This window comes from Panthera leo, chromosome B4 (assembly GCF_018350215.1).
Source record: "Panthera leo isolate Ple1 chromosome B4, P.leo_Ple1_pat1.1, whole genome shotgun sequence".
NCBI lineage: Eukaryota > Metazoa > Chordata > Mammalia > Carnivora > Felidae > Panthera > Panthera leo.
Window position 1 is genome coordinate 114,615,180 of NC_056685.1, and position 17,235 is coordinate 114,632,414.

Consider the following 17,235-nt stretch of genomic DNA (forward strand, 5'->3'; position numbering starts at 1 on the left):
AGGTGTTGGGATCACATCAGGATAGCATTTACTTAATAGCAATATATGCCTCTCCTGAGGTTCAAATGGTTTAAAGTACAAATACTAATAGTAGTTCCACTTAAGAGGATCCCATTCCAAGTGGTACAACCTTCATTTAAATAAAAACTCTGATGTGATTCATCTCAGTCATTTAATGGATGACTGTAATCTCAAAATATCTAGAAAGATGTCAGTCCTCTGAGTCATAGCGCAAACTAGTTTGTCAAAAGAGTTCAAAGGAAACATAGATCTTACAGCTGGAAAGGACTTCAAGGGATTACATCATCGTTATCACCTTCCAAAAAGATTTATTGAGCACCATGTAGGTAGGTGCCAAGCCCTGGAAATGCAGAGGAGAATATGATACAATTCTTGTCCTTGAGACATAGTTGAGGAAATAGAATTGATGCATTAGAGATGAATAGAAATCCATTGAATATAGACGGGGTGGCAAATAAAAGGACAGGTGATAAATGCACAGGAAGGAGAAGTGATCAGTAGAGGCTTGTTGGGGCGGGGTTAGGGCTGGGAAAGGGCATCAGGAGATAGGCTTCCCATCACACTAAAAACAAAATCCAAAGTGTTGGTCATTACCTATAACTGCCTCTGTGAACTGGATCCCTGCTTCCTCTATGATCTCCTTTTCCACCTCTCTTTTCCTCCCTCACTAGCCTCCTTCCTGGAATATTGCAGACATTTCAGGACCTTTGCATTTTCTCATTCCTCTGCCTAGAATGCTCTTTCCCCACATGGTCCCATGGCTTGCTTTCTGACTTCGATCACACCTCTGGTCAAATATGCCCTCTTCAAGTTTTCTCTGACCACCTACCGTATCTGCCTCCTATCCTTCATTCCTGTTTATCTTCATGAAGGCAGGGCCATTGTCTGCCTTGTTCATTATTGTATCCTCAGCACCTAGAACAGTGCCTGACAAATAGTTGGTGCCTGATAAAAAACAGTTGAATGAATAAATGGGTAAGCAAACGTAGAACTTGAGACAGGGGAAGGATTTAGCAAAGTGGAGAACAGATGGTGTTGTTGACTGCCTGCAAGGTAGAGTAAAAGAGAATTAGAAATATACACGATAGATTCATAGATAATTTGTTTTAACACCTTGACATCAGGGGTCCTCATTTTATAACTTTGGGTCCTTCTCTTCATAGGGTCACCCCTCTCTTCATAGCTTCATGTGGTAAGCACATCACAGGGCTTGCACAGGGAGTGATTCACTTGGACTCGAATAGCTGTGTCATGCTGGGTCTCAGTTGTCAGAGAACTTGCCATTCCTAAAAAATACTCTGTACTACAGTGCTTCTTTGTCTTTGCTCCTGTTCATATTTCCGTCTGGAGTATCCTGGTTTTTGCCTTGACCTATTGAAATTCCATGTGAATGACCTCTTTCATCCATTGTACTTATTAGTTATGTGATTTGATTATCAAATAAGCACATTCTGCTTCAATTGGAAATATTTATGTACATGTAGTTCTTCCACTTAAATATAAACTCTTAGAGAGCAGAGCCTGGGTCTAGTTTATCTTTTATTTTCCAGTACAGTACATAAATGATTCTTAACAAAACATGTTAAATTTACTTGAGCATGAGAAATTAGAGTACTTTAGCTTCTAATGTAAAACTAATACATATGCCTAGAAGTCAGAAGAGGCAATGCGAATTTCCCCAGGAAACTAAACAATAATAAAGTAACTTCATCCATGGGCTTTTCTGGTTGGTTTGATCTGTTTAACATCCTTGGATGACTTCATGATTTGCACAGGGCCTTGTGAATCAACAACTCACACATTTTTATATCAGTTAACTATAGCCGCATATACTGCCCTAAAATACAGTGGCTTAAAACAATAGCTTATTCCTCACAATTTTTTAAGTTGGCTAGGCTCAGCTGAGTGGTTCTTTCGTTCCATGTGGTGTCACTTAGTATCACTAATGCAGCAGATGCTTTCAGTTTCAGAGCTTGGCTGGGGCTGGAATGTCCAAGAGAGCTTCACTCACGTGTCTTGTGTTGGTTGTAGATGGGACCTCTTTGTTCTTCTCCATTAAGGCCTCATTTCCTCTGGCATCTAGTCCAGTCTCTTTATAGCATGGTCACTGGATTCCAAGTGGGTAAATACGGAAGGTGCTCTTGAGGTCTAGGTCTGGAATTGGCACCACATCACTTCCACCACATTTTATTGGTCAATAAATATTGGTCATTTTATTGGTGAGTCACAAGGCCAGCCCCAGCCCAAATTCGGAGGGAGGGGAAGTAAACTCCACCTCTTGGTGGGTTGGGTAACATGCATGTAATAGGGATGTGAGCAATTATTAGTGGCAATGTTTGCAGACAGTACATGCCAGCATGCTTAGATATTTAGTAGTAGTATCTTTTCAATGCAAAGGGGAACATTATTAGTGAAGTCACATGTCTTGGAGTATTATTTGAACCCCTTGTTTTTGCATCGTGAATTGTTTATAGAGAGGAGTGCTGTGCGCCTTTTGGGCTGAATTGAGCAGCAGCCGAAGATCATTGAGTGTTGCAGATTATGAGTCTGGAGTTCTCTCTTGTCCAGCAAGAGAGTGGATGCAGAATTGAATATGAGAGAGGCTAATGTCTGGGAGGAGACAAGACCCCAAACAGGGGTTTTGTCTTTGTATTTATTGAGCTCACAAGGTAGTACCCACGTGGTGAACGTGAAGACAACAAGACCTTACACACATGAATGTGGAGAAAACAATCAGACAGTAATCATTAACTTGTATGTGTAAGAAGCAAAGGATCTCATGGGGCACCTGGGTGGCTCAGTTGGTAAAGTGTCCGACTTCAGCTCAGGTCGTGATCTCATGGTTCGAGCCCCTCATTGGGCTCTGTGCTGACTGCTCAGACCCTGGAGTCTGCTTCGGATTCTGTGTCTCCCTCTCCCTCTGTCCCTCCTCTGCTTGTTCTCTCCCTCTGTCTCTCTCTTTCAAAAATAAATAAACATTAAAAAAAAAAAGCAAAAGGTCTGGGGGGCAAGTGGTGTTTGTGATCAGGTACATTGGCACCAGATAGAAAGTAATTTCCTGCAGGTGATATAACAAGTTTCTCATGATCCCATTACAATATCTCGCTAGCTAAACTTGGGCACTTTCACCCCGTGGTGGTGGCTTTCTGCCCTAGCTTTTTTCTAACCCATTTATGTAAGCAGCACCTATTTTTCCATAATTGACTGTGTTGCCTTGTTTTCTGTTTTACTTGCCATTTATATAGTGTTGTTTGTGTTCCCTTGGTTAGAGTGGAGATTGGAATCAAAAGCCAAAGCATCTGAAAGGTGGTCCTGGGCTCTTCTCTAGTTCTCAGTGTAACCTAGAGCGAGTGACTCCATCTGCAGGGCAGGGAAGCACAGGCCAAGAAGCAAAAGGAAACAACAAGCCTGTTGCCCTGGGCTGATGCTATAATGTTAACAGATGGCAGAGGAAAATGTCAGCTACTCAACTGCTGTTTGGCTTCTGTCTTCCCTGTCCCAACTGGTTTTTCTGATTCCATCCTTGCCTCCTACAGTTCATTTCCCACCGAGCAACCAGAGCGATCTTTTAAAAATGTAAATCAGATCATGTCCTTCCTCAGCGTAAAATATGCCAAAGGGTTTCCGTTGTGTTTGTAATAAAATACCAACTCCTTATCATAAATTGGCTCCTGCTCCACTTCTTACCATTCCCCTCCTATGACTCTCCCCTCCCTGTTTATGTTCCAAACCACTTTTTGTTTCTTTCTGTTTCTGGAGCCCCTCGGATTTATCTTGCCAGGTTCATCCTGTCTTAGGGCCTTTTACTTGTTCCTTCTCTCTGGAATACTCTGCTCCTAGATCTCTGTGTGGCTGGTTCTTCGTTCCAGGCCCTGCCCAGATGACCTCGGAGAGACCTGTCCTGACCTCCCAGACCAGAGCAGCGCACCAGGCACTCTTTCTCTCTGTTTCTCTCTTTTGTTCTTTCTAGCACTGAATCTCTGTTTCTCAGTTCTCTCATAGATAAAATGGGGTTGGTGACAACAGAAAATCCTTCAGAGTTGTTATGAGGATTAAATTAGTATTTACATGATGTGCTCCCAAACGTTAACTGTGTTATTCTATCACTCTCTACTACCTGAAATTGTCATACTTACTTATTTGCTTGTTTACTGACTTCTATCCATTATTAGACTGTTGGCTCTTTGCAAGCAGGGACTGCCTTTGCCTGTCTTGTGCATGTCCCATCTCTGGTCCCATTATGTTGGCATATACAGTAGATCTTCAATAAGTACTTACAAGATGAATAAATGAAAGGCAGGAATGGTCATCCTGAACAAGCCAGAAAAATCCTTGGTAACGTGAAATTAAAGCTTGAGAAACTTGAATGGATAGGAAGACATTGTTTAATTGCTTAAAATGAGTTTAAGATTTTTGATCCAGAAGAATTCTATTCCAGGACACTGAAAGAACTTCAGGATAATATATTATTATTAAGTATTATTTCCTGAAATTTTGAAGAATGGAAAAATGTCAGAATTATGAAGGTAGGTAAATGCAGTCCTGATTTTCAGTAGTGAGGAATATGGCTCAAAAGCTATAGACTGAGAGGGAGTGTTAAACTCCTTGTGGCAGAGTTCTAGAATGGATTATTAACAGATGGTTTGTGGATGTTTGAACAGTGTTGTTGTTTAGTGGGAGAGTGGGGGCACCCTTAGAGAAAGAGGCCTGGAAAAATAGATTCCTCCAACCTCGGTTACCATGTAGTTTGGTAGTAGAATCAAATAAAAATAAAGACCTCCTGATTCTATTCCAACAGTGTTTTCAAACTGGGATCATAGAGCTCCTCAAATTTTATACAAAATGGAATCTTTTTTTAAAATAAAAATATTTTTTTTTAATTAAAAACAATTTTTTTTTTTTTTTTTTTTAGGGATGCCTGGTGGCTCAGTTGGTTAAGCATCTGACTTCAGCTCAGGTCATGATCTCCCAGTTTATGAGTCCCAGCCCTGCATCAGGCTCTGCTGACAGCTCAGAGCCTGGAGCCTATCTTTGGATTCTGTCTCTCTCCTGCTTGCCCTGTCTCTCTCTCTCTCAAAAAGAAATAAAAGATTAAAAAAAAATTAAAAGAAAAATTTTTTAATGTTTTATTTATTTTTGGAGAGAGAGACAGAACATGAGCAGTGGAGGGACAGAGGGAGAACAAGAGAGGGAGACACAGAATCCGAAGCAGGCTCCAGGCTCTGAGCTGTCAGCACAGAGCCCGATGTGGGGCTCCAGCTCACCAAGCCCCAGATCATGACCTGAGTCAGAGTTGGACACTTAACTCACTGAGCCACCCAGGTGCCCCCGAAATAGAATCTTTTCTTTTGTATGTTGTTATTTTGAGGATAAGCTAAAAAAAAAAAAAAAAGCCACTTTTGAAAGCCTTTTGAAGACTCAGTTGGGGAACACTGATCCCTGGAAGTTCAAGGACATAGTCTCAGAGATCCATGAGTTCTAACTCCCTTTTCCTCTCCTTTAAAAGAGGTTTGTGCAGTATTCTAGGTCAAGAACCTTGGTACTATGATATTTGGCCAGTTTATTTGATTAACCGAACACTATCTATCTTCCGTCTACAGAAAACTGCATATGTTCTTCGAATACACCTGTACTGTTCAACATGGCAGCCTCTACCCCATATAACACATATGATTGTTGAATAGGGAAAATGTGATAACTCCAAGTTGATGTGTTCTGAAGTGGAAAATGCATAATGGGTTCAAATGCATACTGGAGTTCAGTATAAAAAAAGTAATGTGAGATATTTAATCATTATTTATTTTGTTTTGAATATCTGTTGAAGTGATAATACTTTTGATATACAGGGTTACCTAAAATACATTATTGAAATTAATTTCGGCTTGGTTTTCTTTTTAGAAATGTGGCTGCTAAGCCACTTGAAAATTTAAAATTGTGTGTGTGGCTCGCATTATCGTATGTGTGTCATGAGAACTTGTTGCCTCTCTCAGAAGGGAGAGTTGAAGGAATTGGTTTTCCTTGTGGTTGCAAGATGGCTGCCTCCGTAAGGCTGGAAGTTAGCGGGGAAGGGGCCACTCCTGAGGCATCTGTCACTTTTATCAGGAAAAGCAGTGGTCTTCCCAGAAATCCCCAGCACATTTCCTGTTTTGTTTCATTGGCTAAAAGTGTCACATGGGCACCCCGTGCTGCGAGAGAGGCTGCACCATGAATGTTTGCTCTTCCAGCCTCTAGAATAGAGATGGAACAGGAGAAAGAGGTTGGCAACGATAGTTACGTTAGCCCAAAGAACAGAGTTTGTCACAGGTAGTCTTAGGTGTGACTGGGGGTACTATTTCCAAGTCACATTGGAGTGCTTTGCAGTCAAGAGAGAACATCATCCAATGCCCTTTTTATTGTTAAAAATTCTTTGGAGTGATTTTAGCTGCCACTGATGGGCTGTGCCCTGGGTTGAGTTTTATTAGACAACTCCTATTTAGAGATGAGTTAACTGAGGACCAGAGATGTTCTTGCCTTTGATTCTTACATAAATTACTTGTAGGGTAAAAGTAAGGCTTCTCGTTTTATCTCCTTCTACCTTTCTAACCTCATTAGCAAGAAGAACGTATTCCTGAAAAATGATAAGGCACGTTGGGTATCATTGTCCCCATTTTTCATCTTTTTAACATTGGTTTGGACATTTTCTTTTACTACAAAGGAATTTTCAGTAGTCTTATCCGATGAGTAGCAGAGTTACAATTTTTATGTTAACCTCCTCGTTAACTTGTTGTATTTGCCTATGAGTGTTCTCTGTGCCTCTCTTTTTTCACCACTGGCCCATTACGGGTATCATAATGTATGAACAATGTATGTCTAAGAATAAAACAATTTTAAACCACCATGATTACTGGCAGTGTTCAGCTGAGTTTCTGATTGTCACCACCTGCTGCACATACTCCTTAGATAATCATTTGCATGTTCTCAAATGGTTCTGCTTTGAAGAAAAAAATGTTGGTTGATTAAAAAATACAAATTGAACCAAATGCCAGTACTGCCTTTGAAGACTAAAGGCTCCCACGCCACTGTACCCTGCCCCACTCCTCCCAGCAGAATCCCTTGTGAACTACTATGGGAAATGGTGGTGGTACAATGGTATTTGTAAGGACAGGAAAATGAGAGGTTGGAAATATATAAGAAATTTCAAGTTTTGCTGAAGAGAATGGACTTGTGGAGTATTGTAATGCAAAATGAGTTTGGTGTGCTTTAACGGAAAGAAGTCAAAACAGCTGGTCCCTGACTTGATTTTTCAGCTTTATAATAGTGTGAAAGCTATACACATTCAGCAGAAACCGCACTTCACATTTTGAGTTGTGATCTTTCCCTGGGCTAGCAATACACGGGACAGCACTCTGGTGACACCGGGCAGCAGCAGGAAGCCACAGCTCCCAGTCAGCCACACAAGATCAGGTGTGAACAACCCCTACCCTCATGACCATCTGAACCCATCCATATACCTATTCTGTTCCCCACTTTCAGGAATCAGTAAATCACATGATATATTCAATACTTCCTTATAAAATCGGTCTTGTGTGAGATGACCTTGCCCAGCTGCAGGCAAGCATAAGTGTTCTGGGCACTGTTTTTTTTTTTTTAATTTATTTTTCTAATGTTTATTTATTTTTGAGAGGGAGAGAGTGAGCTGGTGAGGGGCAGAGAGAGGGGGAGACACAGAATCCGAAGCAAGCTCCAGGCTCCAAGCTGTCAGCACAGAGCCCGACGTGGGGCTTGAACTCGTGAACCGTGAGATCATGACCTGAGCTGAAGTCGGACACTTAACTAACTGAGCCACCCAGGCGCCCCTGGGCACTATTAAGGTAGGCAAGGCTAAGCTATGATGTTCTGTAGGGTAGGTGTATTGAATGCGTTTTCAGTTTATGATGTTTTCAACTTAAAATGGGTTTATCTGAAAGTAACCTAATTGTAAGGCAAGAAAGATCCGTATATTAAATAGTAAGTGTCCATTGTGTGTTGAAAAAGTAGAGACATTTATTTTGACCATTTAGTGGGCTGAGAATTTGAATAGGAAACTAGTGGGGTGAAATGCCTCCTCTGTCTATTCATTGTTGGGCTTTCTATATACCTTTCTTCAATCCTCAAAACCTCTCCGTATGAAGTAGGTATTTTCCCCATTTTGCAGAGAAGGAAGCTCAGAGAGATGAATTTTTCCAAGGCCTCAAAGCTACACATCATGGCACTATTATTTAAACTCAGAACTGGTTCTCAAGACCTGTGATTCTCCAACTGAGTTAGTCTGAATGCAAAGTCTGCAGCTGTAATTGCTTTCGTAGTTGATGCTCTTGAACTGGCAACGAGTAGTTTATTTAATGACTCTCTCAACTTGATTGGGCTTATTTATTTGAGACCACATATTATTTATTTGGGTCAATAAATGTATTTTTTACATTTAACTACGCATTTGATTTTTTTCAGATCTTGCTTTTTGTATGAGGGAACCAAAGTTTACTAGTACTCTTCTTGGACAGGAACATCTCTTCTCAGGCAAAAATCTTACTTACATAAATAAATCTATGCCATGATGATTGAAGCACAAAGAACTGCAAGTTATTGCATTTTCCTTATTCTTTTCTGCTGTGAATGTTACAAGGTTAAAGTTTCGTTTTCAGTGCAGGAAAGAACAAATGGCAACTTTGTGAATTGTGGCATTTGAGATTTGACTGACAGACAGGACTACTCTAGCACACTAGTTGACAGAAACGAGTAGAGCTGCAGCCGAAGACGAAGACGGAAGAGGAAGAAGGTCTGCTGTAAGTGAGAGTGATCTTTGGCATTGGGCCATCTCAGTTTCACGATAACGTGAAGAAGCAGGAACCTTGGGATTGTTCTTCCGTATATTCCATTCCTGGCTAATTACCAACTATACCAAGATTTTGAAAGGTCCTTTTATTTTGTGATTGCATCTTTCAGCAGCAGCTCTTATTATCCTATTATGCAATTTGTCTCATTTATGCTGCTCAGGTGGGAAAACTTTCAGCCCCAGCAACTGAAAAGATCACTATGATCGAGCATTTTGTGGTGCTTTCACTTGTTTTGTGTTGAGTAAGCAGGGTTCAAGACAGGTGAATTTTTTCCAGATGTGCTTTGGAGTAACTGGACAGATCCCTGGGATCTCTTCAGGAAAAACACAAGTGATTGTGCGTTCTCTTCCCTTCCTCTCTGCACATCTTCCTGCAGTCACACTGCAGAGGGCTCTGTAGTTGTGGGATGATTCCACAGTTCATACTGAACCGAGGAGGAGGGGTAAATAGTTCACTCAAGCAGCCAGTCCCTGAGCTTGACTAGGTCTGCTTATTTGGCACCAAAACCTGTCACTGTCCAGGAGACACACGGCAATTTCGCTTTCATTTGATTTGTTACCATTACAGGCCTGAAATGGAGCCATTTTCTCCAGAACATAATGTCCCTGCTTAGAAATAAGTACTTTAGGGATTCTAAGGAGTCGAGAGCCAGGCCCATTAGTAACTGAAACTGTAATGACTCAACTTGACACTGATGGCCTTTTCCTGAGGTTGAAGAGAGGGGCTATGGGAAGTGTGGCTCCTTGACCCACAGTGTTCTTACGGTCCAGCTCAATGACAGGCAGCCAGGGTAGCTGAGTCAGTGGGTGAAGCCAGCAAGTTGAAGGGCTTTGCTGCCACGTTTAGACATGGAAGACAGGACATACTCAGCTCTGCCTTAATGGCATTCATTAGTTCTGGAGGATTTAATGCAGCTTCTAGATGTGCCTACTCATTGCCAGGTCTATTTAAGGGGAGAAACAGGGGCCCACCTCGGGGATCAGGGGTCAGTTCTTTGGGAAGTTTTTTCTAATTATACCCTCTACCTGTGGAGGAAGACTGTGTTGATCTCTTGAGCTCTCCTCTAACACAGAGCTAATGCTGCCATATTATGCTGATCTGTGTCCTTGTGTATCTCACTGTCTAAACTGTGAACCCTTGAGGACAGGGATAGTTTGGAAACTGAATGCCTAGGACGCACTATGTATTCAATAAATGTCAAGCAAGTGAAATGGCAATATTCAGCTCCTTTCTTCCACAAGGTCCTCCATCCCTTCCAAGGACAAATATTATACCAGAAATCCTACCAGTTACCCACAACTGGTAGTCAGAATTAGTTCAGAATAGTAGTATCAGTAGGATCAGTAGTAATCAGAATAGCACCATGGACATGAACAGAGTTGGAAAATAAAGGTGATCATAAAATACATAGCAATTGTGCAGGGCGTGTATGAAGAACCCTTCCAAACTTGACTGACCCATATAGAGGAACACTTGAATAAATGGAGAAACATATCATGTTCTTTGGTGGGAAGTGTTAATATAGTAAGTATATCAGTATTGCTTTTGTCCACATTAATCTAAAATTTCAAACAATTCCAACAAAAATTGCAATAGGATTCTTCTATGGAATTTGATAGAATAATTCTAAAGTTTAGAAAAAATATTGTTTGAGACTAGTGAAGAATAAAAATGGAAGATTTTATCCCATCAAATTTTAAAATATTATAAAATATAGTAAATGAAAGTAAAATAGCATATAAACTCAGAAAATAGAGGCCAGTATAACCTGGATGCCAAAATGTGACAGAGACATTGTAAGAAAAATTAGACTTCATTAACATAGATGCAAAAATCCTTAACACAATATTCACAAGTTAAATACAATAAAACAGAAAAATGATAATATGTCATCACCAAATGATTGGCTTATCCCAGAAATTCAAGATTGGTCTCTCGCTTGCTCTCCCTCTCTCTCTCTTCCTCTCGAGAAGCATTTGCAAGTCAATGTACTTCATCATAGTAACAGAATAGAAGAATTTACGATGGAATAGCCATGATGGGACGTCTAAAAGCAGGCTTGAGTATGTATGGAAACCTAGTACAGGTCCACAATCCATTCTTTGAAACGTTTGGGGCCAGCAATGTTTCAGAATTCAGGGTTTTTAGCAACTTCCCTTAGTCATGTATGTGTTTATTTCCATAGCCAAGCACATTAATAGTGACATGGAATGGAATAAATAAAGATAGAAATTGCCTCAATGTTGGCTTAGGTCAGACTTTGCTACCAGACAAATTTTGGCACCATTCTTTAAAAAAACAGGTAAAAGGTTCTTTGTTTTCAGAGCTTTATGATTTCAGAATCTCAGATAAGGAATTAGCAACTTTTTGATATCAAGGTGGCATTTCAAATCAGTGACGAAAGGATTTCTGAAATCTTTTCTGAAAGGTGTTGGGATTACAGAGTAGTCATTTAAGAGAGAAAAAAAGATAAAATTAAATCCCTACTTTGTAGCAAGATTACTGATGATTAAATATTTTACTGTTAAAAAATTGAAGTCTATAAAAGCAGTAGAATGAAATATGTACCCAATCTTTATTTATAAAGACTTCACTTTCTTGTGATAGTGAAGATCTTCGTAAGCATGGCACCAATGGCAGAAACTAGAGAATTAAAAAAAAAAAAAGACTTCACTATGTGAAGATTAACTTCTAGATAACGAAGAACCCCATAAATAAAGTTAAAAACTCATGCCAACACGGGGAAAATATTGGCAACATATATGGCAGCCAGAGAGTCATTATAACTCATAATTTAGAATGAGCTCTTATAGGTTACTAAACAAAAAAATGAATTCTTTAGCCCAAAAATGGACCAAGAATATGAAAAGGCAGTTAGCAAGAGAAAGACATACAAATGGCTGCTAATCCTCTGCTACTACTCTGATGACCATTATGACGACTAAAATTAGCACTGTGATTTACCAAGTGTTTATTGTATGTCAGCCACAGAGCTAAGGGACTTAAGAAAATACCGAGACAGGTGCAATTATTCACATTTTGCCATGAAGAGAGTCCAATTTAAGGAGTTCGGTCAGGTCACACATTTAGCAGGGCTTCTGTAACCCAGGACTGTTTGCGTCCAATGCTCTTGGTCTTCAGTAGACACTGACTTACCGCCTCTATATATCGATATGCATATGAAAAGAAAATGCAGGTGAAAGCAACAAGAAGTTGCCATTTGTTTTGTCTATCAGATTGGCAATGGTTTAAAAAGAAAACTCATTGCTAGGGAAGGTCAGGGTGCGGAGAAGCCTGTATTCGCTTCTGTAGTTGGTGAGACTGTCAATTGACATGATCTTTCTGGAAGGCAGTTTGTCAATATGTATCAAGAGCCACATCCTTTGACACAGTATTTCGACTTCCAGGAATTTGTCTGAAAGGATTAATTTGACAAGTACTACATGTACAAGAATGTTCAATTCAGTATTGTTTATAAAAGCACAAAGGTTGAAAGAAACTTGTCCATTAATGAAAGACTGGTGAAATCAGTATAGGAGAGTTGAAGATGTACAGCTATATTTATTTTTGAATATTGTTCCTGATTTACCGTTGGATGGAAAAATAAAACAGCTGGTTGCAAAACAGTGCGTGTGGCGCAACCCTATCTATGTTTGAGAAAACTCAGTGTTTGTTTGTATACCCATGCACGCCAAGAAAAAAGTGGGACACGGTGTTGACAGTGGGGTAATTATAAGTGATTTATTTTCCTCTTTATGTTTTTCTGTAGTATTTATTGATTTCTTTTTGCTGTACAAATATACTCTGGTTTTTAAAAAGTATTTAAAAATACTTATTATAATTTTCCCATGCTCACGGAATATTCCAACGTGAAGATTAAGCACAAATTTGAGGATTTCATCCAGGTCTGTGTATTTACTTTGCTTTTGTTAGGGAGTATTTAGGTACTTCCTGTACTTACATTTTACTCTTTGAGAGTTCACACAGGCATAAGTTCACACATACACATGGTTTCCCACGTTTTTCCAAGAATTGCCACACTTCTTTTTTTACTGATTGTGTTTAAAGTAATGGTTTGCCTGCTGTTTGGTTTATAAATCCAATCAGTGTGAAACTGATGTGAGTAAACTTCTGAATAGATATAAGGGAGTCCTATTCATGTTTGACCAATCAGTAGATCCACAAGGTCAGGTTTCTTTATTGGGCTGACATGGGTTTTTTTGGTTTGTTTCTTTAACCTTTTTTTTGTTCTTTTTTTTTTTTATTATTATTTTTTTTATTAAGTAATCTCTACTCCCAACGTGGGGCTTGAACTCAAGAGCCTGAGATCAGAAGGCACATGTGCCACACCAGCTGAGCCTGCCAGGTGCTCCAGGCTGACCCCTTCTTAATAACAAATGGAATTTTTAAACCTAGTCCGAAATATAGCTGAAGGAGTCCTGCCCAGGGAACCTGCTGGTTTAGAAAAAAAGTATTATTTCTGGTAGGGAGGTAGCCATGTTGGGAATATCGTAGGAGGCTTGATACATAACCTAGAGTTGATAACGAAACTCTGAAAGTTGATACTCTATATGGCATGTGGATAATTTGCATAGTGGCTTTGAACATCTTCCTAACCACTCGACATTGTTTAATGATGAGAACTGTAGACTGGGGAACTAGTGCACATTTTGGGGGCATCTCTGAAGATTTGGATGCAGAGGAAGGAGTTGCATTCGATTGGACTGGTAGTTTAAGAAAGAGATTTTTAACTTGCTTATCAAATGAAGAAGGAACACACTTGCAGTGAAAATGCTGGTTGTGGATTGTTCCAGAGGCCATCTGGGGCAACAGAACAAGATGACTAAGGAAGTGGTTAGTAGCAGTTAAGAGGGTGCATTTTGGAGTCAGACAGACCTGAGTTAAAATGCAATCTCTACTACGTAGCAGTGTTTTTACCTGTGGAAAGTTACCCCAGTCTTTGAGGCTTCGGTTTCGTCATCTCAAAAGTACCAGCCTTATAGGATTGTTGAGAGGATTAAATGAGAGGATTTTTGTAGAGAGCTTAATAGCATCTGGTACACGGTAAATGCTCAGGTTGCCCTTCCAATATATAGTTCAATCTCTTTTAGAACATTTTCATAGTAATACGTGGTATAATGGAAAGAATGTTTACTGTATTATCTAAAAGACCCAGATTTGAACCCTGCACGTACCTCTTAATAACCCTGTAATCCTCGGCTAGTCACTTACGCTCTGAGCCTTAATTTTCTCTTCTGTGAAATGGGGTCAGTAATGCTTACCTTTTCATATGTTTTGAGGATTAGAAATAGTAGGTTGGGGCGCCTGGGTGGCTCAGTCAGTTGAGCGTCCGACCGGCCCAGGTCATGATCTTGCTGTTCCCGAGCTCGAGCCCTGCATCAGATTCAGTGCTGACAGCTCTGGAGCCTGGAGCCTGTTTTGGATTCTGTCTCTCTCTCTCTCTCTCTCTCTCTCTCTCCCTCCCTCCCTCCCCCTCCCCCACTCACGCTCTGTCTCTCAAAAATAAATAAACATTAAAAAAAATTAGAAATAATAGGCTAAGTATCAAACTCTCTGTTTGGAATTAAGTAGGTATTCAGTGAATGGTTACTATTATCATTGTTATAAAGCTAATAAATATCAAAGAACATCTTATCCCTCTTATCTTTGTTTTCTACCTTTTAGTTATAATTCTTTAAGAAATTGAGTGCACGCGGCCATGACTATGCAAGATAAGAAAAGTTTAAGAAGCTATATAAAAATTCATCATAACACGACATTTGGCAAAGAGAAAGGATAAGCATCTGGAGTGATGGGTTGTATTGGTAGAGAAGACCTGACTTTGGGGTCCCTGTCAGGGACCAGTCTCTCAGGCAGAAGCAGCATGAAGGGCAGTGGTTTCATTTCTCCCATCACCTCCGCTTACTACACTGAAGGAGTGGGTGCCACAGGTTTCTGATCCTGTGCGGGCTGGCCTGCTGGCCGGGCCTCTAGGATAGCTGCTGGAGGTGCGTCGGCACCGAGAGGCCTGGCTCGTCCGCAAGCGTCTGTGATGTTGTACTAGCTCGTTCCCCTGTGGAGGCTGCCCTCCTGGGTGGGCTTTGTCCACACGTGGCACCTCTGGCTTCATATGTGTACAGTTCGGTGCTTGATGGGATCCATTTGTCTGCCTGCTCCCTCCCTCTTCTCCCTCCCTCTCTTCCTTCCTTCCTTCCTTCCTTCCTTCCTTCCTTCCTTCCTTCCTTCCTTCCTTCCATTCACCCTTTAGGTGCTAGTAATAACAGTGGACAAAACAGATAAGGCCCTTGCCTTAAGGAGCTTCCATTTTAGAGATTTAAAGCATTCTCGAGTGTGTTATCTCATTTGCTTGCTTGCTTTATTTACTTATTTATTCACTTATTTGTAATTATTGAAGCATAGTTGCAATACGATGTTATATTAGCTTCAGGTGTACAACATAGTGATTTGACAATCTAAGCACTACTCCGTGCTCACCACGGTAAGTGTCATCACCATCTGTCATTATACAATGTTTATTACAATACTACTGACTATATTCTCTAGTATTTTCATCTCCATGACTTAATCCGTTTTGTACCTGGAAGTTTGTATCTCTTCATTCCCTTCACCTATTTTGCCTATATCCCCAGCCCCCTTCCTTCTGGCAGCCACCAATTCTCTATATTTATGATCTGTTTCTGGTTTTGTTTGTTTGTTTTGTTTTTTAGATTCCACATATAAGCGAAACCATATGGTATTTGTCTTTCTCTGACTGACTTATTTTACCGTAACATTCTCTAGTGCCATCCCTGTCATTGCAAATGGCAAGAACTCATTCTTTTTTATGGCTGAGTAATATCTATATCTATATACATACATATATATCTATATATATATCTATATACATACATATATATATGTATATATATGGTCTTCTTCATTCATCTATCAATGGACACTTGGGTTGATTCCATAATTTGACTATTTATTATAAATAATGCATTTGCTTTTTAAAACACATTTATGAATTTGGATTTTTTTTTTTTTTTTAGTATTTTGATAGTTGAGGAAGTGGAGATATTTTGACATTAAATAACCTACTCAGGGTAATAGTGCTATGAATAGAACCCATTATTTTTCATTCTTAGTTTAGCACTCTTTCTTCCCCGACACTCTGCTTTCTATTCTAAATCTGTTTTTTTATCATTAAAAATGCTTTTTCACACTGTTTGTTTTTTCTTAATACATTGATCTCAGGTAGCCAAGGGAGTTTGAAAGAACATTAAGTGAGTTCAGTGGACCTGCTTTAACCTTTCAGTGCATTCCCGTTGCTCTTAGGGGGAGGTTTGAAACCCAAAAGGGAGTCTGCCATGCCCTGCATCAACTCCCTGTGCCACCTTCACAGCTCTAACGTGGGACACCTTCCCTCTGTTACCTGTCTTCTGGATACATTGGCTTTTCTTCCTCACCTCAGAAGCATTGTGTTCTTTCCAGATTCAGGCCTTTGCACATGCTGTTCCCTCTGCTTAGGATGGTCTTCTCTGTTCCCCTTCCTGTCCCTCCACCCCTATCTTCATCAAGCTTCACTCAGTTCATGGTCTCAGCTTTAATGTCACTTCTTTTTTTTTTTTTTTTTAACGTTTATTCATTTTTGAGAGACAGCATGAGCGGGGAAGGGGCAGAGAGAGGGAGACACAGAATCTGAAACAGGCTACAGGCTCTGAGCTGTCAGGACAGAGCCCGATGTGGGGCTCGAACTCACGGACTGTGAGATCATGGTCTGAGCTGAAGTCAGATGCTCAACTGACTGAGCCACCCGGGTGCCCCTTTAATGTCACTTCTAAAGGCAGACCCTCCTCATTCCCCAGCCAAGGTCAGATCCCTAGCCCTATATGCTTTCTCACAGCACTCTGTGGTTTTCCTTCACAGCATGCTGGCCCCAAACCATGGCTTTGTTAACTGCCTTCCTCCCCTCTTGGAATGGCTAGAAGATGAGCTCCATGACGGCACAGACCCCGGTTATCTTAATTCTCACTACTGTCACCTCAGCTAGCCCTGGGCCTTATAGTAGATGCTCTAAAAATATGTGAACGAACGAACGATTACTCAAGCAGCATGGAACTGAGAGTGGCACAAGCAAATTTAAATTGATTATGGTTTGTTCAGTTTTGGCTCCCTCCAGAATGTCATTCTAGCAATGGAGGGAGTTTATGAAATGGTGGTGGAGGTTTCCCATGTTTTACTAATATTTAAATAAAGAATGGGAAAGCAACTCCTAAGATTTGGAAAGTTAGTAAAGTGGCAGTAAAAAGTGACAAAAGGGGAAAACAAAACCTAATACAGAGCCTGGGGGAAAAGAATA

At 40.3% G+C, this 17,235-nt stretch overlaps 1 protein-coding gene across 2 annotated transcripts in view; it reads left to right on the forward strand.

Moving 5' to 3' along the window:
• CRADD (CASP2 and RIPK1 domain containing adaptor with death domain) overlaps positions 1-17,235 on the forward strand; it is a 175,792-nt gene that overhangs the window by 26,341 nt on the left and 132,216 nt on the right. The window lies entirely within an intron of this gene.